The sequence below is a fragment of the Fistularia commersonii genome, chromosome 6 (genome assembly GCF_037954325.1).
Source record: "Fistularia commersonii isolate RoL2024-O1a breed Wild chromosome 6, RoL_Fcom_v1.0, whole genome shotgun sequence".
Taxonomy (NCBI): Eukaryota; Metazoa; Chordata; class Actinopteri; order Syngnathiformes; family Fistulariidae; genus Fistularia; species Fistularia commersonii.
Genome location: NC_141289.1, coordinates 18,883,850 through 18,907,610, shown reverse-complemented (window position 1 = coordinate 18,907,610; position 23,761 = coordinate 18,883,850).

Sequence of the window (23,761 nt, the reverse complement as noted above, 5' to 3'; positions counted from 1 at the left end):
GGCGTCAGGTTTGATAGAAGGCGTTTAATTGGTTGACATATACCAGCCAGAAATAGCGGTAGCCAGTCAGCAGCGGCGTTACGTAAGTGTCATTTATTTAGTTCTGGGTCAGCGACGCTGAAACGGTGCAGAATGTGACAATTCTTGTTGGACGCAGTGTGAAGATGAAGATCAGCGACAGGATGAAGATGCTGTTCTCCAGGCGCCCCATAACCACATGCGGCCGTGTGAAATGTGTGTCTTGATTTTATCCATCAGCCCGCGTTTGTCCAGTTTTATTTACTATTCCGCGTTTTTTTTTAATTTTTTTATTATATTTACAATATATTATTAATCACCAGGTGTTAATAAAAGTGCAGTGATGTGCCCGTGAGCAACACACTGAACTCCAAGTTGCTCCTGGTGGTCTGTTTAGCACTGCCACCATGGGTGTGTGTGTGTGTGTGTGTGTGTGTGTGTGTGTGTGTGTGTGTGTGTGTGTGTGTGTGTGTGTGTGAATCCAGTGTAAAGTGCTGTGTGATGATAGCACTATATCCTTGACCATTTACCATATAACACTGCTGATAATACTACTAGTAGTACCAGTTCTTATAACAATACCACCATTACTACAACTACTACTATGACTATAACTACTACAACTAATAATAATAATAATAATACTTATTATTATTATTATTATATAATATGTATTTGATACTACTACTACAACTAATAATAATTATGATTATATCATATTTATACGACGCTACTACTAATGATAATAAAAATAATACTAATAACAACAATCATCATCATCATCATGGTTAAAATATAATAAAAGTAATAATTAATAGATTTACAGGTAAATACCTTAACAGAAAAATAGTATAATACTTATATATAGTATCTATAATAGTATAATAGTAAGAAAAGTAAGGGGGTCCCCATTGATTTTGTTATTTTTGATTTCCTTTTTTTTATGTTTTTCCATGGAGAAAACAACACCCGCATTGGGTTTATAAGTGATTCCTGAAAATCTGAAGAACTTTGAATTTGTTTTCGTCAAAGGACATTGGAAGTTTTGACCTTGGCGTCATACGATAGCAATAGCACGCTAATATCAGTAGATAACTGCAAAAATATAACACGCACACGTCTGACATCCCATCCTGTGGATAATTGGACTCTGTTATTACAAATTGTTAGAAGAAGCCAAACTTACGTATGGTGCTTTTAACCACCGGGCTTTGCTTCCTGATTCCCTGGAGGCCCGACGGCGGCAGCGCCTCAGCAAACATCCAGTCAATTAAAAACAAAACCGCCGCTATATCATTTCTTTATCCATCAGAAAACAATCCGACATTATGATTACAATTTGCTCGATTAATGAGTTGATAAAGGCCGTTAAATGTTTACAAAGGATGTCGAAACGCGTTCTGCAAACATTTTGAGAAAACGGGCCGCGTCGTCCCATCGCAGCCGCTTGTAAACTTTAATTAAGCAACGAAAAAAAAAAAAAAAAAAAACAGGACCCTCCACCCCCGTTCCTGTACCCCCCCCTTGGGGTTCATTATTCCCACCTAAATCTGCATTTTTAATTATTTAATTTGAGATAACGTTTTCAAGTTCCACCAGCAATTATTTATTCCCTATGAAAGGGTTCGCGCGGCGAATGAAAGCGCGCCACGCCGAAGGTGAGCCAGTCGCACAAACGGAGGCAATTTCCAGTGGAAAAACAAGACAGAGGGAGGCTTTGCGTAAACAACAAGCGTCTTGTGATTGTAAAGGTGCTTTTCATCAAACGCCGGAGCTTATTATCATCACAAAAAAAGCTCCCTCGTAAGAAATAATGAAAGTCTTTGTTCCTCATAAGAAAGGCCGTCTGCGGGTTTAGAGGCTGAGCTCTGCCTGCTATCAGGTTCAGAACAGCAGCCCTGTGATTGGTTCAGTCGGAAAAGTGACGGCGATAAAATCACTCCTAATCAATCATAGTCTAAAAAAAAAATATTACCTGCAAAATATCTTCAGGAAATTACCCCAAATGAGGTTGGAAAGCATCAAAAACTGGCAAAAAAAATATTGCAATTGAAAATAAATAACCTTAAATTGACAAATGGACTTGCTGAAATGTCATCGCTACAATGTTTTATTTATTGCATTGAATGAAATCATCAAATGTATCTAAATAAGACTCGGATAACCCCAAAAATCTTAGAAATGGAAGTTAAAAATAAGTAGGCGAATTGCAAGGAATAATTACCAAACATCCGAAATAATCAAAATCAGTAGATAAATAAATGCTATTGCAACTAAAAAAAAAACAAAAAAACGCAATAATAATAATAATAGTAAAAATAATAATAATAACAAATTCCAGCACTTATGTTAATTTAAAAAAATGGTAAAACTAAAGTCAGATAGAAATCTATATAGCAGGTTACTATATTATATAACTATTAGCGATAACTTTATATCAAGTCAATGAGACAATAATTTGCATTCAAAAATGATTAAAAAAATGCTCCACTTGTGCATGTGTGTATGTATGTTGCGTTTTTTTTTTTTTTTTTGTGCATGTATGCGTTTCTGTTCATGTGCACCTTTATACCTGTGTGTATGTGTGTGAATGTATTCATGCATGTATTTTCAGAGAGTTGCCTTGTTGATTCGTGCTTATGCATGCATGTATGAATATGTGTGTGTGTGTATGTGTGTGAATGTGGGCGCCCCAGTATTCAGTGGTTCATTTGGGGATCCCGGGCCTCGGGCTCCTTATTTTGGCGGGTCAGGACCCGGAAGGTGTGAGTCAGAAGTAATGTCTTCATGGCTACAATCACCTGCTGATGGAAAATAAAGGAAGTAGGGGGGCGGCGTGCAGCCGGCTGGCGGCGGCGGCGGCGGCGGCGAGGGGACGGGAGCGGAATATTGTGGGGGTTGTATGACAGTGGCACGGGGGAGCCGCGATGCAGTTCAGGGGCCTTTTTCCAAGAGTGGTAATCAGGCGGAGGGGGATGAAAACGGCTGATTTTCAGGGAATTAGCATGATAAGCGGGAACACAAAATCAATCCTCATCCTCAGCCAAGGCCTCCTCTGATTACTTTGAACTGTCAAAAAATGGCAGAATCAAATCGAAAGTGCTCGAGGTTAGGGGAGTGATTTGTTCAAGAAGAGATCGCTAGAGCAATTGACACAGCTCTCGAGACAATAATTGGGTTATCAAAGAGAAAACAGTTCAAGTACCACGGGGCTGAAAAGCTTATTTGCATTGGATTTTCATACGGAGAGACACACCTCTTCTCTGCCGCCACTCTTTTATTCCCCTCTTCACACTCCGGGGGCCGGTTGACACGGGGATTGCATCATTATCAGCCCAAAGTTTGTGGCCGCTTGTGTGTGTGTGTGTGTGTGTGCATTTGTTGTGTTGGTGTGGGTTGACTTCGTGGGAATATGGAGTTCTGAAGACCCGAGTTTTTTGCTTCAAAGTGAAAGTTTTCTCTTCAGTATCTGCTTGTAATAAAAGTAAACATGACGATTTTTTTTTTTTTTTTTTTTTTTTTTCAAACTTACTGTGTTATTTTCACAAACACACACACACACACACATTCGCTCAGAAGACACACATGCATATCTGCGGGTCTGATTTTATTCATATGTCCATTTCTTTTTGGGGGAATTGGGTTTTGCGGTGTTGCATCCTATTAAATGCCAAATAGCATTGATACGTTCAATATGTTGCATTTAAATATGATGTAACTGTGACAGATTGAAGGGAAACTTTTCAAAATTGTAACTCAACCGAACCCCGACAGGCGGAGCTACTTTGGAATTTGACTTTCGGTGCTTGGAGGTAAACACAATGGTTTGCATCTTTTACGGAAACTTCAAAAATCGTGAAAGCGAATAGTTTTGAATAAAATAAAAAAAAAGGTCCGGAATCGACGAATAAATAAATAAATCGCCCGGATATCGGCGACGACACGAAAACGTAGAAGCGCGAATCGGGTTCGTCTTCTCGGAGTTACTGTTTGGAAAGAACGGTTGGGCTGCAGAGGCGGAGGCGGAGGCGGAGGCGGAGGCGGAGGCGAAGGCGAAGGCTCCCCCGGGGATGGGAAAGTTCTGACGGAGCTCTGGAACGTCCTGCAGGAATCCTCTTTGATCCGGGGACGGGACGTTAGTGTTGGGCCGCGACGTGTTGACACAGCTTGGAGACACCGGGAGGGTCGAGGGGTCACATATGACAGGATATAAACCTGGACCTCTGACGCCGCGGGACGAACCAGGTGGGGCGGGTCGACCGCGTCTCGCTGGACGCCGGCCGAGTTTACAAGGTGATGCTTTGAAACTTTATTTTTCCGTCACGGGATCCAGATTGAACTCTGCTCTGCAGACAGAGGCCCTGAAAACAAGACGCAAATATTCACCGCTTTGGATGAGTTAAAGTATATATAATGTGATATATATATATTCATATGCTGCTCAAAAAGTCAATCAATCACATTTCTGTAAAATCAAAGTTTCCACTTAGAAAGCAGCAAAGATTGATTTGGATTTCTTTTAAGGACATTATATCAGCTTGTAGTGAGTTTTTCCATTTTCATTTGGATGTGACCCCAAATCCAGACCTCTGTGGGTTCAGACATTTGATTTCCGTTGATCATTTTTGTGTGATTTTGTTGTCAGCGCATTCGACTTTGTAAAGAAAAAAAATATTTAATAAGAATTTTTCACTCATTCAGATCTGGGATGTGTTATTTTAGTGTTCCCTAAATTTTTTGAAAAGTGCCTAATATATATATATATCTCGGTTAGTTAGGAAACATAATCTCTAAATCAGTTTTCCATCAACATGAGTGTTTAGGAATTGACAAAAAAATAAGCATGACAAGAAAAAAAAAAAAAAGAATAAAGTTTTTAAAGGTAAAGAAAAAAAGGGGGGAGAAAGGGCATGTAATGAACAAGTGTCATTGGGTTAAGTAATATAGGAAAAAAAAAAAAAAAAAAAAAGGGGAAAAATGCAGCACCAAAAACGACCAAAAATTGGTGATTTTTTTTATTAAATGAGCTTCACAGTGACATGTTTTTTCCTCTCAGCCCAAAATAACCTAAAAATGAATTTTTTACAGGATGTCTCCATCTGCAGCTCTGTGACTGACAGCCGATCGGTCCAGATTTAACTCCGCCTCCGACCCCAATAATAGATCAATAAGTCGCTTCTTTTTTTTTTTTTTTTTTGGCTGATTTCTCATAATCTGATGATCGAATTACCGATGTTTACGGTTCGTTCTGATCCGAATCCCCAACCTGGCGAAAGAGAGGACGGTCAAAAGCGTAAAGCTTGGAGAGGACGCTCAAAAGTAGAAACTGGCGTCGGACTCATCTTTAATCCACGCCAAGACGCGGCTGTTGGGTGATATTTCCAAAGTTTGAGACGAGCAATTTGCAACCGGCGTCGAGGACGATCGCCTTACTTCAGCAGACAAAAGTGCAAACAGAGGACGAAATTAAAGGTTAGCGACGGTACATGATGAATGTCAGGCGAACACAAATGACGTCGGGAAGGAGAATAATGAAGCTTGTTTGCCGCTCCGTAATTAGACTTTTTGCAGCCTCGGCGCTTCGGCCGCCGTTTAATTGCCCAGGTTAGGAGTCGGCACGAATAAAAAGAATAAAAGTTTTCTGGAATTGAGGATCTCAGGACACCCTTCCTTGTTTTTTAAACTTTTCTCGTCTCCGTCTATGTTTACTTGAAGCCGAGCGTGAGGGAGTTAGCTTTGATCCCTCGGAAAAAAATAAAAAATAAAAAAAATAAAAAAAATTAAAACAGTCCCAACTGTGCGCGGGGAAGACTGAATAAAGTGCCATGAGTGGTTGACAGTCGGTGGTTGTTTTTTTTTTTTTTTTCTTCCTTTTTTTTTTTTTTTTTTTTTTTTTTCTCAGAGCAGGGAAACATAATCACACAAATAAGACATCAAAGATAGATGGAGTTAAAATATGCAGCTGGAAATTATTCAGATTGCTCTGGGATGGCGGGGGGAGAAAAATATTCCCTCAAAGTGTCCGACCGGATGAGATCAAAACTGATGTTGGGAGACAGACGTTCGTTTCAGACGCTCCCTGGCAACCGCGGCCCTCCGTGTCACGCCTCCTCCACTGCAGGGGAATCCCTTGTCTTGTTTTTCCGGTCACTGGCATGAAGCTCGGACAGTGTGTCGCCCCTGCAGGTTGGCACGGCGACCACACACACACACACACACACACACACATATATACACGTGGTGAGCTGGTGCTCTCCTCAGCCAAATTCCACACCTGCGTCATGTTCCCACCTGCGCCGGGAGGAACTCGACGAGGTGCGTCATGGAAACATTTACGTCCAAATATGACAAAAAAAAAAAAAAAAAAAGGATTTTGGATCCAGACGATGTTCCCGCCGTGGGATTTTACACCCGGGATGTGTTTTCAGTTTTATTCCTGTTTGGTGTCGGCGCCCGACGTCTGTTCAGGGGATTCTACCGAAGACATATTTACAAATGTAATTGTTGATGCTTTTAGAAGGTAGACAAGAGTTGAACCTCTTGTCTAAAGTGATTTGAAATATGTGTGTAAATAATGATATACTTTAAATATGCAGTTTTTGAAAATGAAAGAACAATTTGAGAAAAATTATTTAGCTCCAAGGTGCTACTCGGTGGCAGTTTTAGTTACAATTTAATCCCGTTGTGTCGAATTCTAAGCCTCGCTACTGTTATTTTTTTTTAAATTCAATTTAGTAAAAAAACATCTAATTTTAATTTAATTGAAAAAATTTATATTACATTTTAGAATAAAATAAGAAAAAAAATGCTGATTCTTATTTTTTCTCATGTAATTGCAACAAGAATAAATAGAGGTGCTGGTAGAAAAAAAAAAAAAAAAAACAGACCAAAAAAAAAAAAAACAGACATTACATTTTAGAATAAAAAAAGGAAAAAAAAATAGGGGGACTATATGACTATTGCTGATCCTTCTTTTTCTGATGGAATTTTAGAGGTAATTGAAATAAGATAAATATAATTGCTTTTAGAAAAAAAAAAAAAACATTAATGTTTGAAAAAAAAAAGAAAAATAATGGGGAGACTATATGAGTATTGCTGATGATTCTTCTTTTTTTCTGATGGATATCTAAATGGAATTTCAACAAAACAGATAAAGGTGCTGGTAAAATAAAAATACAAAAAAAAAAAAATTTCAGAGTAAAATAAAAAACAAAATGGGGAGCAATACTAATATTACCAATTCTTCTTTTTTCTGATGGAATTCTAAATGTAATTGCAATAAAATAAATATGTGTTGGTAAAAAAAAAAACAACAACAGCAAAAAAAAAACCATTTAATTTTAGAATAAAATAGGAAAAAAATATGTCAGGGACTGTATGAGTTTTGCTGATTCTTCTTTTTATATAGTTGCAAAAAATAAACAAAGGTGCTGGAAAAAAAAAAAGAAAAGGATATTCAATTTTCGAGTGAGTATTACATGAAAAAAGACAAAGGTTTTTGTTTATTAATCAATTCACTCATCTAATCCATTTTTCCATTGCCTGTACCGTATATCCTGCACCCATGGCTGCAGGGGGGCCAGATTCTAGCGCAGCTGCAGGCCGAGAGCCGGGGTTTCACCATTTCCCAGTCCATGACAGGGCTGCAGATAGAGATGCAAACATTCTCCAACATCCACGAACCTCCTGCATGTTTTTGGACGGTCGGAGGAAAACGAAGAACCGGGAAGAAGCCCTCAGAGACAGGGAATCCAACCGCGGACCTTCTTGCTATTTGGCAGAACCACCGACAAGTACGTATGTATTCACATAAAGAGTTAAAAAAAAAAAACGTGACAAGTTGAGGAGAAGAAAACAACGTGGCTCAAACTTTGAAGATCCCGGCCTTGTCCTTCATTTTAATTGGGCCCGTTTGTATCTCAGACTTCCTTCCATCAAAGCGAGGATCAAAGTCTGGCCGCACAGCGTCCGTCCTGCAGTTTGGAAATCCAAACTCTCTCAACAGATGTCACAAATAACACAATAGCTTTGCTTTTTAAAACACACCAGCGTGTCCCACGTTGACCAAAACACACATTAATGTGTTTCAACTAACAGATTCCTGGAGAAACTTCTGGAGGTTCCCTCCCGTTTGAAGCGGCGGAGGAGCGTTTAGTAACGACCCCTGATAGAGGCCTCTCAGATTTTACCTGCAGGAAGAAAAAACAAAAAATTCCAATTATTTTTAAAGGGTCCTGAGGAGCAAACCAGGAAGTAGCTGCTTAAACATCAAATGAGAACGAGCCTACAATTTCTCACAGTTGATATCATGAAAAATTGCCATAAACTTTAGCGCCCGATCGCAGCATGAATTGGACGACTGTCGTGGAATCGAAGAGACACGTACGTCATATTTCATTTATTTTACCGTTTTCCGCATTAAAAGTCGAAACTTCTGAAACCGGCGCTCAAGACTTTTTCCATTTACGGCGAGATTGACGACGCGTTTGAACGGAGACGAGCCGAAACGCGTTTGATTTGCAGGTATCTTCGGTAAACGTGCGTGAAAAAAACAACAAAATCTATTTAATTCAACATCACAATTTCTCATTGTTTTTGTCTCAAAGAATTGCCGCTTAACTTCAGCAGAATCGGACGACTGTCGTGGAACTGAAGAGATGTTTAATCAGATAATGTCGCCACCAATGGACATACGTGATATCCGGTTTTTATTTTATTTTTTTTTCCACGTTTTGGTCACGTAGACGGTCAAACCGCTTAAAACAGCACTGAAGACCTTTTCCCTTTAAGGCATGATTGACAAGCTGAGACATGTTTGATTTGCAGGTATCTATGGTAAACGTGCGTAAAACCAAAACAAAACAAAACAAAATCCAATTATTTTTAAGGAGTCCGAAGGAGCAAAGCTGCTTAAACATCACAATTTCTCATTGTTTATAAAATTGCCAATTAACTTTAGCATCCGATCGCAGCAAGAATTGGACGACTGAAGAGAAGTTTAATAAGATAATGTCACTGCCAATAGATATACATGATATCCAGCTTTTACTTTTATTTTTTTCACGTTTTTTCACATTAAAAGCTGAACTTCTGAAACCGGACCTTTTCCCTTTTACGGCGTGATTGACGACGCGTCTGGCAGACAAGCTGGGATTGCAAGTATCTACGGTAAATGTGCATAAAAAACAACAAATTCCAATTGTTTTTAAGAAGTACTAAGAAGCTAACCAGGAAGTAGCTGCTCAAACAGAAATTGTCTGCAATTTCTAACTGTTAATTTCTTGAAAAATCGCCATAAACTTTAGCGTCTGACCACAGCATGAATTGGATGAGCGTAGTGGAATTGACGAGATGTTTAATAAGTTAATGTCGCCGCTGATTGTTGCAGATTGATGTTTCTTTGTTATTTGTTTTTCTACCAGCACCCACATTTTTCTTATTGCAATTACATCTAGAATCCCATCAGAAAAAGAAGAATCGGCAATATTCAGAAAATCCCCCCCAATTTATTTTTATTATTTTATTCTAAAATTTAATATCTATTTTTTTTATTAAATTTGATTTTTTTTTTTCTAATTTAATTGAATGAAAAAGAAGAATTGGCAATACTCAGAAAATCCCCCCCAATTTATTTTTCTTATTTTATTCTAAAATTTAATATCTATTTTTTTTTATTAAATTTGATTTTTTTTTTTTTTTTTCTAATTTAATCGAATGAAAAAAAAAAAAAAACTGTATAGAGGCTTGGAATTTGACACAACGCAGCTAAATTGTAACTACAACTGTTACCTAGCAGCACCTCAGAACTAAATAATTTTTCCTCAAATAATCTAAATAATTTAATCTAATAATCTAAATAATTTTCCACCAGCATGTTCTTTTATTTTTAAAACTGCATATTTAAGGAGCTAACCAGGAAGCAGCTGCTCAAACAGAAATTGTTTGAAACACAATTTCTCACTGTTGATTTCTTGACAAATCGCCACAAACTTTGGCGCCTGATCTTAGCATAAATTGGACGAGCGTCGTGGAATCGATAATAAGTTAATCTCGCCGCCGATAGTTACAGTTTACCGCGTTAAAAGTCGAACTTCTAAAAACCTGCGCTCGAGACCTTTTCCCTTTACGGCGTGATTGACGACGCGTCTGACCGGAGACAAGCTGCAACACGTTTGATTTGCAGGTATCTACGGTAAACGCGCGTAAAAAAAAAAAAAACAAACAAAAAAAAAAAGAAAAAAACGGTTTTATAGGATGTAGAGCAAACGCCGCCGAAAGTACCGATATTGTGTATTTAGCAATCACACTATGAAAGTAGGAGCGGGAGGGCGGCTGCACTCCGGGATCATTTGCAATCAGACTAAATGAAGGGACTCTTTTGCAGATTGGCAGCGAGCGGCATTACAGGAATTGAACCCGCTCCGACCACGAGGTCTCCGCGCGCTAATAAACGCCCGGCTCTGGCTCGGCTCCCGCGCGAATAAAACTTTTACTCCCCGGGCGGTATTTCAAATCGCTGGCGTGGAAAATTTCAAATCAGAATAAAAGTCCCCCTTTATTGGCGGGGCTGACGTTGATGCAGTGGCCCCCACCTTCTGATATACACCAGCAGACAGGTGGATGTATTTCAATGTGTGTGTGTGTGTGTGTGTGTGTGGGGGGGGGCTGCGGGAAAAGTTTGTCTTCGCCGTCCTCGGAAAAGCCGGGATTCAAAGCCCATCACTCCTAATTAACAATTTGAGAGATAAAAGCAGTTTATTAAATCAATCAGAATGACGGTTGTTTGTGAATCCCGGCTGATAAGGACATTTGCATATTAACTTTGCAGTTCTAACCTACATTTGAGGATCTTCTGAGATGGTGACCGGCTTCAGTGTAAATACACCCCCCCCCCCCTCCACACACACACACACACACACACATACTCCCGCTACTGTACGCCGTTTTAAAGTTTCATCGTCCTCTGGTGGGTTTTCAACTCATTAAAAAATAAAGAGGTGGATAAATAAGCAAAGATGTAAACAGACAAACAAATGAATAAACGGGTGTTACGGCGCTGGAGAGGCTCTGCCAAAAACCCCTCGCGCTGAAAACAATCTGGATCCTAACCGGATGCTGGATATTCCCAGTTCAAACGTGGGCTTAAAAATGAACATGAAAGCAGCACATTAGCGGTAGAGGAGGGCTCGGTACGTGCCCCGCAGTTAATCTGGCACGAGCGCGCTTCTATATGCCAAAAATTTAACTTCCGTGTGAATCTGCCTTTTTCTTCATCGTGTTTTTAATGTTTCTCCAAAGTCGTCGGTGTCTTTACGAATTCTCTTAATACACGTACTTAATATTTAATGCTCCCCGGGTGGTTCCGCGTTCCTTTTCTTTGTGCCCGAAATCACACCGTCTCAACTCCACCTTCGCTTGTACGGCTAATATTCTGCATTATTTTCAATGTCTATCTATCTATCTATCTATCTATCTATCTATCTATCTATCTATCTATCTATCTATCTATCTATCTATCTATCTATCTATCTATCTATCTATCTATCTATCTATCTATCGACCCTTCATACGGCATATATTTTGTTGTATCCAGTGAACCCCCTGCATGTTTTTGGACTGCTAGAGGGAACCTGGAGAACTCTGAGGAACCCATGCAAACACCATAGATTTCCATGTGAACACCAGAAGAACCAATGCAAACACCAGAAGAACCCATGCAGACACCAGAGGAACCCATGCAGACACTAGAAGAACCCATGTAGACACCAAAGGAACCCATGCAGACACTAGAAGAACCCATGCAGACACCAGAGGAACCCATGCAGACACTAGAAGAACCCATGCAGGCACTAGGAGAACCCATGTAAACCCAGAAGAACCCAGTTAGACACCAGAAGAACCCATGTAGACACCAGAAGAACCCAGTTAGACACCAGAAGAACCCATGTAGACACCGGAAGAACCCATGTAGATGCCAGAAGAACCCATGCAGACACCAGAGGAACCCATGCAGACACTAGAAGAACCCATGCAAATCCCAGAAGAACCCATGCAGACACCAGAGGAACCCATGGAAACACTAGAAGAACCCTTGCAGGCACCAGAAGAACACATGCAAACCCCAGAAGAACCCATGCAGACACCAGACGAACGTGCAAACCTCCACCCAAAGAGGCCATGAGCCGGAATGGAACCAGTCGCTCTCCTGTGAAGTGGAAGCACCGACGGCTGCGACTTGGTTTGATTAAAGGTCCGTTCCAGATACCAGATAAAACGATCTAATCTCCCTTTAAGTAGCCGAGTAATAAGCAGGAAGTAAGAGGTGGAAGCATCTATCGCTCTTCCTCTGCTGAACCGCGGCGCGGGGGATGGACCGCACTGGAATGAAAGACGCGATCAATCACACTGTGGAAATCCAAAACGGGATGAAATGAGATCCAAAATGGCGTCCGTCATCTGCCGGACTGGAAGAGGTTTAGTTTTTAAGGAAAAAACGCTCGAAGGTCATGTATTTCGTTCTTCTTTTTCCGGGGTGGACGCCAGACAGCAGCTGCCGCAGACAGAAACACACACACACACACACACACACACACACACACGCACTCACACGCCGACTCCCGTACAGACGCCGATCGATAGCGGTCGTTGTTAATCCCGATACCGATGCGAGACAGTTGTTTTGCGAGAAATCATCTTGTAGGAAGTCTTGTCGCAAACACCTCAGAGGTAAATGGAAGGCCGAGGCGCGACCGCAGGTTTTGACAGGAACGTGGAAAAATCAATGAATAAAAATAAAAATAATAAACACATAAAAATAAAAATAAGGAAAGAAAGAAATGAGTAAGAGGAGTAACATAAAATCGCAAAGGCGCGACAATTAGCTCAGGCAGTTTCATTGGGAAACGTGAAAATACATTTTCAAAGAAATTATTTTAAACAGAAATATTAATACCAATATCTATATAAATGTGCAAAGCAATATGATATCATATTCAATATAATTCAATAAGCATATTTTTAATAGTGTTTTATATATACATATTTACATTTATATATACTATATATAATATACATATATATATATATTTTTTTAATATACATTTTATATATATACATATATACACAAAAATAATGATTATAATAAGCATATTTTTAACATTGTTTTATTATATATATTTATATTTATATATAATATGTATATAAATCATATATATATAATATATATTTTTGATATACATTTTATAAATATATATACATATATACACAAAAATAAAAATGACCTTTTTTACTTTTTTCCATTTTTTTCTTATTTTTAGATTTCTTTCTGTTTGCAAGACGCTGACGAAACTTGTGCCAACGTCTCGACCGAAAATAACCAAACCATAAGCCAGGAAGCAAAACTTCTTATAAACTCTCTGCTGGAAGTGATGAAAAACCATTTAATAAATATAAAAAACACACTCCTCTTCCATCACCTGCAGAAACATTTGCACGCTCGGGCCACGGCTGCAGAAAGGGACGGAGAAAGTTATGCTTTTTTTTTTTTTTTTTTTTTTTGTATTATCCGGCGGGGGTCCGGGCCGGCGAAGGTGAAGACCTCGCTCCTTAACAACCGCCGGCTAATTGCAGAAGCAGGAGCGCGAGCAGTAAAGCAGGCAGCTTCATGCTTGGGAACACAGAGGCAGCGACTCTGCTTCATCTGCCTGCAGATTGAACTCACTTCACAGCAAAGAAAAGGCCAATTAGGGTGCAAAGGGATTAAAAACACGGGGGGAAAAAAAGAAATCTGCCTTTTTCATGTTTTTTTTTTTCTTCTTCTTGATGGAGGAGAGGCTGCAGGATGGAAGGAGAAGAAGGAGAGAAACTCAGCACTTTCTGATTGGTGAATTAAAGAGAAAAATGTTTCCTGTCTGTCGGACCCTTAAAGGAAAAATTGCTTTCATCTAAGATGTTCAAAATATTCCCGGTTTTTCCATTTTCCCATTTTTCTTTTTTTCAATCCAGTTACTGAAGAACATTTCCAGGAATGACTGTCCAAATACACATGAAAGGTGCGACGGCTTCCAGACTCCGGGGTATTTTTATGTCCAAACGGTGCAAACGTCTCTCGGTGTGACAAATCAAACACGCGGATGCCGGAGATTTGGAGGGACGATTCCGTTTGAAGGGAGGCTGAGAGCCTTTCACTCCCAACTTCTCTGGAAAGACGACTCTGCTCCACTTTGTCCAGATGGAGTCCGCGGTGCTAGGAAATCATCGCATAACACGGGTGACCGCCTAAAAATTGCACCTATTAAATTAGACAAAAAAAAATAAAAAATAAAAAATGTGTCATTATCATTTGGAATTGAAGTAGCTGATTTTATTTATTTATTTATATATTTATTTATTTATTTATTTATTTATTTATTCGTTTTTTTGTTTTTTTAATCTATCTATCTATCTATCTATCTATCTATCTATCTATCTATCTATCTATCTATCTATCTATCTATCTATCTATCTATCTATCTATCTATCTATCTGTCTATCTATCTATTTGATTAATTAATAAATTCATTTGTTTTTTTGTTTGTTTGCATTTTTCCACCACCAACAACAATCTAACGTGTTTTGAAACACTTCCTGCTCGTCTCTTGTATAAAACATTGTGTTTTTTTTACTTACATGAAAAACAGTTTATTTTATGTGGTGTCATTTGTATTTTTTGTTTTTTTTTAACATGTATTTTTCAACTCATTTTTGTGATTTTTTGACATATTTTTTTACGACTCATTTTTTTTTTTTATCAACATCTCAGATGCAACATTTTCATATCATTTTGTTCAAAATATAAATTACATTCTTCCAGAATTTTTTTTTTTTTGTTTTTCGTTTTTTTTCGGGTGGGGGTCGGTGATGTTTAATTGCTTTCCTCAGCTGTTCAACCTCAGATAAACACAGCTGCGTATTGAAACCTACCACTGACTTCCTCTGATAAAATGATTCCCGTCCCTGGCAGTGGCTCACCTCGGATGCACCGTCCCCGGGAGATGTCCAAGATGCTATTAAGCAGTGAGGAGGGGGAGCGAGTGGGGGAAGTGGGGGAGTCTTTCCCCCAGCGAGCGGCGTCTTTAACATAAGTGGAGATGAGCGAAACCGGATGGCAGAGGCGAGGGGGGTTTCCCCGGGAACGACAGCGTGCGGCAGGAAATCGATGCGTTGTTTGTTTATTGGTTTGACCTCCGAACTGCCGGAGCTCTACTCCCCCCCCCCCCCCTCACACACACTCACACACATTCACACACATTTTTTGTTTTTTTTTCAATTTTAGATTTTCTTTTTTTTTCCGCCCTCATTCGGTTGATTTGTGAAGGCAGGCAGCTCATTTTGTTCTGCACAATCTAACAAAAAAAAAAAAAAAAAAATTAACATGGATCTAGATATGTGACGTTTTGCCCGTTTTTTTTTTGTGTTTCTCAAAGATCTGAAGGATGTGTTTTGGTTTCTGGTTGCCCTCCGAGACAAGCCGGCGCATCATGTCTCGATGTTGTCATTGACTCATTGAACTGATTGTTTGGATATTGGAATAAAAAAAAAAAAAAAAGGCCCCCGTATCTATTGATAGGGATCATATGAACACATTTTTCCACATTTCCATGAGTTGTTTTCTAGTGAACGGGATCAATTAAGCAGGATTGATCATAAAATTCATCCATTTTAGTGCATAGCCATGTTTGGTTAGCGGTAAATGTTAGCCTGCCATCTACAGAAGCTGTGTTAGACACATTGTGAAGCTCTTGACTTCTTTATTCTCCATATTTTGAACAAATGAAGTGAAATGGAGACACACGGTTAAGTTTAATCAATCGTCAATCGATCGATCATTTTCATTTAAGCATCCGGAGCTAGACCAGAGTGCGGTAAACCTTGATGGGGGTGAACAATGAGTGACAAAACAATAAAAATAAAAAAGGAGAAGTGGAGGAAGATGTAAAACAGCACACAAAATAAAATAAAAATATGTAAAAGTTCAGCAAAATAAACAAATTTTCTTAAGATTTCCAATCCATTTTTACATTTATATTATTAATACCTGCACTGTCCTTGTGTCTGGGTGGCTTCGGCACGGACTTGAGAATATGACACGACAAATCAGTAATAAGTAAAATTATAAATAGACATAAACAACAGCAGCAGCAAAAGCAAGAGCAGCCTGGTGAAAATCTTGATCCTCTTCAGTCTCTCTATATATTTACTGTATTTATATATATATATATATATATATATATATATATATAAACCCAAAACCCAATACAGTAACTTTTTCTAATCAGTTACTGGGCTACTTCACATTGCTATTTTGCCTCTTTTCTCATTATTTATCCCTGTTTATTGTTATATATGGAGAGACTTTTTTTTTTTTCAGATTATACTTTGTAATTTTTCTCTTCAGAGTTTATTGATTTTATTTATTTTCTATGTGTATTTTTGTCTTGTCACTGTCTTGTCCTTGTATGTCTTGCTGCTGCCAAACAATTTCCCAAGCGTGGGATCATTAAAGTATATCTTAACTCACCTCATTTCATATATATCATGGACATGAGGTGAGGTTCATGGCTTGTAAGGCACCGACTTCATCACAATCAGATTTACAAACATATCAACACTGCGGAGGAGCTCATTTGCTGAAAAAGCCGCGGAGTCGCGAGAAAAATCATGAGCACCCCCTACCGTGAGGCAGGAGGGCTGCGTGCCTCATTTGATGGGTCAGCGCAGCTTCTGTATGACCGCTCAGCACAAGAAACTAGTTACACACATACAGTTATTGCCAAAAAACACTTTTCATTCACTTTTAAATGTTGTTCATATAGCAAAAGTGTTGAAGCATTTTAAAAGAAAGCAATACGTTCATAGTACAGAGCATACAAGCAGTCAGCTGTCACTGAGGCTCAACAGTCGGCAGCCTCACCTCACATTTCTTCTTAGTATTTGAACAGCTAATGTTAAAATCAAGTGATTTTGAATAAAAAAAACATCTAAAACAGATGAAGTTTGAGAAAAATACTTTTAAAGGTGCAAATCACTGATAACTATAATATTTTAATTCTTTTTTTCATTGTTTTCTTTCCAAGATTGGCAAGTGAGGCACGGCCTCTCCTGCCTCTCCCGACTGCACCTCACTGATATAGATATATATGTGTATATATATTGGTAAAAAAATAAAGGGACTACTAAGGGACTACTTAAACAACATAATGTAACTCCAAGTCAATCACGTTTCTGTAAAATCAAAGTGTCCACTTAGGAAGCAACACTGATTGATTTGGACTTGTCTTAAGGGCATTACATCAGCCTGTAGTAAGTTTTTACACTTGAATTTGGAGTCCAGACCTCCACCGGTTCATACATTTGATTTCCATTGATCATTTTTGTGTGATTTTGTTGTCAGCATATTCAGTTATGGAAAGAACAAAAATTTAATCAGAATATTTCATTCATTCCGATCTGGTTAGATCTGTGACTGCTTAGGAAATGACAAAAAAATAAGCATTAAAAGACAAAAATATTAAAGAATAAAGTTTTTAGCTGTGTAGAAAAAGAGAAAAAACAAAAAAAAGGAGGAAGCGGCGCATGTAATGAACAAATGTCATTTGGTTGGTTTCCAGGTTTAGTAATGAAGGAAAAAAAGAAAAATACAAAAAAAAGGGAAAAATACAGCAGCAAAAATGACCAGCACATTCAACTATGTAAAGAACAAAGTATTTCACATGAATATTTAATTCATCCAGATCTAGGATTTTTTTATTTTAGGGTTCCCTTAATTTTTTTTTGAGCAGTGCATACATATATATATATTAAGATAATAGATATGATTTTGTAATTGAAAGCCGGTTAAATGATTATTCCTCTGAATGTCACCTTTGCGCTGGATTTCTCTGTTTGGAGGTCAAATCTGTGCACGTCTCCATCACTGTTCTGCATGTAAAGAGGAGAGAGGAAAAAAAAAAAAAAAAAAAAAAAGACCTTCCCGTCTCTTCCCCGAAAAAGGAGGGAAGTGAAAAAAAACTTGCAAGATCCGGAGGGGGGGGGATGAATAAGGGGGGGGGGGGACGTAAAGGTCACCGGAATCTTAGGTTTCTCAGTGATGCTAATGGGCCCTAATTTGAAATGGAATTTTATTCACATCTTCAAATCTGCCAATGAGATTTCATTCAGATGGAGCAGTCACTTTTGGCTTGCTTTAATGATAAGTAGGTCCGAAAGTGCAGGGGGGGGGGGGGGGTTGGCGTTGGAGGTGGATGCGGCGGCGGCGGGGGGAAGATGGAGGAGGCGGGAGGGTGATGCTGGATCCCCCAAGGTGCTTTGACTCTGTTCTTTTATTAATGACTCGAGCCCTTTTGTGACGGCCGGCGAATCGTTTGATGAATCATTATCGCGCCAAAAATCAGCTCAACTGATCATATTTAGAAGGTGGCGGTGCGAAAGAGGGGAGGACGGGGGGGTTGTTTTGCGCGGCCTCCACTCGCAGCCCATTGTGAATTATTGTCGCTATCATTATCGCCAAATGAATTCTGGCATTTCAAAAAAAAAAATAAGGGGGGGTTGGTGTGCTTGAGCGTTGCTACCAGTTAATGTATATTCATCTGTCGTCGGGGCCACGGGCTTGTTTTGTCTGTTATTGTAGGGGCCGCTTTGAAGCCGCTGATAACGGCGCCGCGGCAAACATCAACCTTGTTTACATTAATGTCTGCAGACTGTTGCAGGTCGACTCGTCATCCATTTCAATTGCGCGGCGGTGAATAAACGGGAAGCATCGATGAGCACGAAACATTTCTGTATATCCGACGACGCTAATGGAGCCCAGGCTAGTCGTATTTCCAACGTGGGGTTCGGGATGGCGAGGGGGTGGGGGTTGATGTCACTCCGTGCGTCCTGGCGTGATGGGGGGACGTTTTTTTTTTGGGTGATGTTGGGGTGGACGGTCGTTCCTCCCAGCGCTACCTGGGCTCCGGCGAGGCCACGAGCCGGGAGGGGAGCGAGGGGAAGGAGGAGGGGGGGAGGCAGCTGCCGTCACCGTGATCCAATTCACCCCCCAGGCCGGACGCTACAAATGAGTACAGACAGCTTTTTCATCGCCAAAAGACACATTTGCATCCGCGTGTGTGTATGTATGTGACCGCACGCGCATGTGTGTGTGTGTGTGTGTGTGTGTGTGCGGCTCGCGAGAGAGTAAACAGCTCTGTTTGAGAGGCCGTCACTGAAGTATGCATGCTTAAATTGTTGCATGTGTGAACGTACGCCAGTTATTTATGCGTCTGTGCTGCAAACTGTAAATACGGGGATATTCCATAAAGGCGGCGGGAGGGAATCGCAGTCTTTGTTTTATGGTCATTTTTTTTTTTTTTTTTTTGCAGATTAAATGATGAAATCACATTAACTTAATCCTCCATACAGAGATTCTGCAGGTTATTAAAGCCCGGGAGATTTAAGATGACTTTATCGTATAGAGAAAATAAATGACTCCTCCACAAACAGTGGATTAACTAAAGAATGTAAATATTAGCAAAATTATTTAAGACTGAGCCAACAACGACCAACGGATGGATGGGCGTCGCTGTGATGGAGGGAATGTGCAGAGGGACGTAGCTGGAACGTCTGTTAGCTTAGCATCTGATCCGACAGCGACATCCGTTTAACTTGACCGTTTTTCTTCAGAATTCATCAGTGGATGATGCGGGGAAATGCTGGCGTCTGCGCATCGGGCGCCATGGGATGGCGAATAAAACTATTTATAGGATGCGGTGTGAATGGTTAGCGTCCGATGCTAAACCACGGTGGCTTCATCTGGCACGGTTCTCCAAGGAAACCCAGCTGAATTAGCTGTCACTTCACTGGATAAAAAAATAAAATAGTCATAAAAAAATAAATAAATAGATATATAAATAAACAAACAAATAATTGAATAAATAAATATATGTATGTATGTATATGTATTTATAGTAATTTATATATATATACTTCCTTTCCTTTTCTTATATATATATATAAAAAAAAGAAAAGAGTAAAAAACATAGCATGGGGACATTGTTTTATATATATATATATATATATATATATATATATATATATATATATATATATCAATAGCAATAATATCTATATGTTTATACATACACACACACACACACACACACATATATATATACTAAAAGAAAAGAAAAAATATAGAGGGGGGCCTACTGTATATAAATATATATATATATGTATATTTTTTTTTTTCTTACATTTTTTTCTGGAGGGTCCGTGCAATCCTTATTTTGTTATATGTTTAAACATACATTCATATATGGACACACACACATCCAGTAGGTATACATATGTGTTTCAATATTTTTCCCAATTTTTTTTTTTCTTTTATTTCTATGTTTGCTTACAGACCTGAAAGTGCTGAACTTTGTAATTATTTTTCGCCCGGGTCGTTGCTGGACAATATGCTCGCCATCTGCCGGCATCTGTGCTTTCTCCCACTAATAGACTGAACCCCCTCCACCTTTCCTTGTTTATCCCTCAAAACACACACACACACACACACACACACACGCATAGACCGGACCACCATCAGCGCCCGGGGCGAGCGGAGCCGGGGGTGAAACGCTAAGCAGGTCACATGTTGTCTTTCAGCCATATTTGGGTCAGGCCTTTGGCATTGGATGAGGGGGAGCTTAATGCACAGAGGCAATGGGTAATAATCCTCCCTCCAACACACACACACACACACACACACACACACACACACATATGTATGCACATACACACTTAGATGCATAAACAGACATTGTACTTCAGACTCTCCTGGATGCTGTTTTGCCTTTCAGGGCGTGAAATTACTAATTTCTCCCAGATATGATCCAAATTCAGGCTTCATTTAAATTCCCCGAAATGCTTGAAATTCAAATTTTCAACATCCAGGTTTTTTCAATGTGGTTTGAAACCGAGAGCGGCGGCGCAGAGAACATATGCGCCGACCATATGTCGGATGACGCCGGAGGAAAAGGCGCCGCGCTTGTTGTGGTCACAGGTAGATGAGATGTGCAACGCGCAACAGGAGCAAAACCCCCCTCTAAAAAAGTGGTAGAGCCCGGTGATCCCCCTCTCGCATCAATGGTATAACCCACACACACACAGTATCAAAAAATTATATTTACATTTTATGTATTACAAGTCACACCTCATGACTTCCTTATTCTTGCTACTTTTTTTTTCCCAATTAAAGACATTTTCTGCTTATTTTCACCAAATTTTATAATTCATGACATATTTACAGTAAATTCCCCACTTGTATTTGATATTCATATTTATCGTACAGGGAAAAGTGACGAAACAGTGAAAAAATAACAACTAAAATCCTTTTTTTTTTTTTTTTTTTACTTTTAAGGTTGGCAATTTCAAATAATTTTCACATTTCCTTCGCCCAGAAATCACAAACCATCCCCCAATCTGTGTATCCGGATATCAACCCCGCTTTTTCAGGAACCCCGAGTTTAGAGGGAAATCAGAGGGACGGTCTGTTCATCTGAGTTCTCCCGTTAAAATGTCCGAGGCCGCGGAGTCACATCTCATATTTCTCGGAAATATATGCAAAGATGTCCTCCTTCCATTAAGATTAGGACACGCCACATATATCTGGGACGAGTGGAAATGTGTGAATGTAATACAAAAAGTTAAGAAAGACGGGGGGGGAATAAACTTTCTTTTATCAGGAATTCATTAGGGGCCGAGTTGCTTGCGTAGTTTCTGGGGGGCAGAGGCGAGGAGCGAGTATGAAATGTGATCAAATTTCAAATGCGTCCGCAGCCGTGGCAATTTGTACATTTGCATCAAACTTCTGGCCTCCGCTTGACAGGAAATGGGATGGAATTTTGGCTCCTGCCAGCGAAGAAGCAAATGAAGAAAACACATTCTGATTGGAGATGCAAATTAGATAATGTGATGGATGGCACATGAAAGCTTGAGAGGTCGCGGGAGGCCGAGACGCAAAAACTCAAGATTTGATCTCTCCGGCCGGACGCACTCTGCGCCACCGCCGTTCCCTTTATCCGGATCCATAACGTTCATTAGCGGCTTCTCAATGCCGGTACCTCCGAACCTCTCCGCCGTCGACGCGTTTGCACTTTTCTCCTTCCTTTTCGCAATCAGACTAATTACTTTCACATAGTTTTTCTGGCTCCTGGTTTCCTGCTCGGTGATTCTTATCTCGGTGCGGTCAGACAGGCTTCGCCTCGGGCTTTTGTGAAGTCGGGTCATGACGTCAATGGATTCTTAGAGCGGCGGCAGGTGAAAAAGCAAAACAAAAAAAAAAATAGAAACGTTTTCTTTTTTTTTTTTTTTTTTTTTTTTTTTTTACAGGACGTCCTGTCAGGAACGCTATTATTCTCCTCGTCACTGTTGACAAAAAAAAAAAATTGACCTTTAACCTATGATTCCGTACAGACTAATGGCGCTCAGAGCATCTTTAGGTGACACTGAAGGTGTTTATTTTGATCAGATGATAAAAAAGATTCATATATTGTACTTGGTTATTCACCTACTTCACTTACTTATTTCTAGTTTTAATTATCATTATTTTTTTATATTATTTTTGTATTTAGTTTTAATTATCTGGAAGGGTTATTTGGGTCTTTGTTGTATATATTTATTTCATTTAATAAAATAAATTAAAAAGTATTATTATTATTATTATTAGTAGTAGTAGTAGTAGCAGTAGTAATAGAATTTTTTTATCTGCCTCCTATTTGTTGATTTCAGTATAGATGTTAATCATTCTGTGCAATTCACGTACTTAGTTCTAGTTTTGATTATTTTTGTGATTATTTGAGTCTTTTTTGCATATATTTGATGATGTCATTCGAGACAATGAATAAAAATATTATTATAATTATTATTTTCACTATTATTATTGTTGTTGTTGTGTTTGGTTTTTGTTGTACTTATTCCTAATTCTTTTTTTCTTTCATTGGGCTAAATTTTGCGCACAACAGCTGTGCATGAGACATTGAGATGTGCAGTTAGAACATTAGCGACGACAAAAAAGATTAGATTCAAATACATGGAGCCACAGTTTTAAAGACCGCATGTCACAGATTGTCACATTTCCATTCATTTATTCCATTATTCATTTTTTTTCCTTGCAACATAAGAGTAAATGCATAATATCTATTGAAAAATGCTTGATAAAAAACCATTAACTATGTTAATTAGAAAAAAATCCTAATTAATATCAATAAAAATAATAATTCAATATATTAATATAAAAAAAATCCATCGTCGTCCGATGTCGGGTGTTTTATCAGTTGCAACAACAATAAAATAATGCTTGGCTTAGCTGAGAATGCTAACATTGTGGTTGTGCTGCATGAACCTGACCTGCCACTCTTTTCTGGCAGTTTGAAATTGTTGCGTTTGTGTCGAAATGAGAGGATTCCGTGGGTTTGTGGACGGAACCCCGTTTTTTTTGAGGTTCTGCTGCCCTGCAAGCACTGTATGCTGGAGTACAGAGAATAAGAGGTGTGTATGTCTGTGTTTTTGCATCACATTTCCACCAAACACCATTTCAAATTGATCAAAAGCTTAAGGAGCAGAAGAGAGGGAAGTTCAAGGGTAAAAACCGAGCGCTGAAGGAAAAAAAAAAAAAACAAAAAAAAACAATTTCTGCTTTTCCCCCCCCGTTTCCCGCCAAGCCGCCGCACCAGCGGATCCTCCT